The 1,171-nt window shown below is 54.6% G+C and overlaps 1 protein-coding gene across 1 annotated transcript in view; it reads right to left on the bottom strand.

Moving 5' to 3' along the window:
- Window positions 1-1,171, bottom strand: part of PRR5L (proline rich 5 like) — a 25,044-nt gene that overhangs the window by 17,996 nt on the left and 5,877 nt on the right. The gene's annotated exons all lie outside the window — the stretch shown is intronic.

Genomic DNA, 1,171 nt, shown 5'->3' with positions numbered 1-1,171 from the left:
GCACATTGTGCTCCAGACCCTGCTCCAGCTCCGTTGCCCTGCTCTGGACACACTCCAGCCCCTCAGTGTCCTTCTGGCAGTGAAGGGCCGGAACTGCACCCAACATTTGAGGTGTGGCCTCCTCAGTGCTGACACCACTAACCCCAGCGTGACTGTGACAGGCTTGAGGTTTAGAGAAGAGAACAACCCATCCACACCCCAGCTCTGGGAGCCATCCGGTCCCCATCAGTCACCAGCTCCTCTCGCACAGCGACACGAGGCTGCTGTGTCTCACTCAGTGCTGGAACCCACCCAGACCTCTTTCACTGCACTCAGAACGTTCAAACCGAGCTAACGGCAATACATCAGCACCTCGCGTCCCTTAGCACCGTGCTCGGCTCCACGCTCCGGCCGGGCTTACAGGTGCGCGAAGATGCCTCGGGGCATCTTCTGCCGCTCCCAGCCTTGCACGCTGTCGTACCCAGGTACCTGACCAAGACCTTTCACACTTCAATTCCCCACATGTTTCAGTGCAAACTTCCCTTTGCCTGGTTCCAAGTGAGCAGGAGCAGATTTCCGCTGAGGATTCCCAGGCGCTTTGTGCTGCAGGATCGCAGCCCTTCTGCCGGGCTGAGAAACTCTCCGTCTAGGAAAGGTCCCACCTTCGGCAGCAGCGGCCACCTCTTTCCAGTACAGGACCGGTGCAGATAGCGTCTAAAGAAGTGAAGCGTAACTACCCCTGGGGCAGGCGCTTGCTTCTCGCTTGACAGCACAGCGTGGGCGCTTTTCTGAAGTCAGGTAATCTAATACTGATAGGAAATAATGCTACGCTTCTTTTTCCCCTTCCCTAGCTGTTAGCAGCAGCGTCAGCTGCTTCAGAGAGCACAGAAGTTTTCTCTGTTTCTCTCTCTTACTCAAAGGGAAGAAAACCCTCTTGTTTGCAGCAGCCTCCTCCTTTTTCTTTTAATCAGTGCTACACTGAAAGCATCAGCATGCTCTCCAGATCACCCAACACACTTTCACGTGGTTCCATGTGAACCTCTGGCCACCTGGACAGCCTCGGCAAAAGGCAATAACGCTTATTCATCATTCACAGCTGACTGATCAGCTCTTCCCTCATCCTTCATCTTTTGCAGGTTGCAGTTACAGTTGTGGCACTAAAAGGCAAACGGTGCCCAGGTTGATTTCCTGC

This window comes from Buceros rhinoceros, unplaced genomic scaffold (assembly GCF_000710305.1).
Source record: "Buceros rhinoceros silvestris isolate BGI_N320 unplaced genomic scaffold, ASM71030v1 scaffold12126, whole genome shotgun sequence".
Taxonomy (NCBI): Eukaryota; Metazoa; Chordata; class Aves; order Bucerotiformes; family Bucerotidae; genus Buceros; species Buceros rhinoceros.
This window is presented reverse-complemented; position numbering and strand designations above follow the sequence as displayed.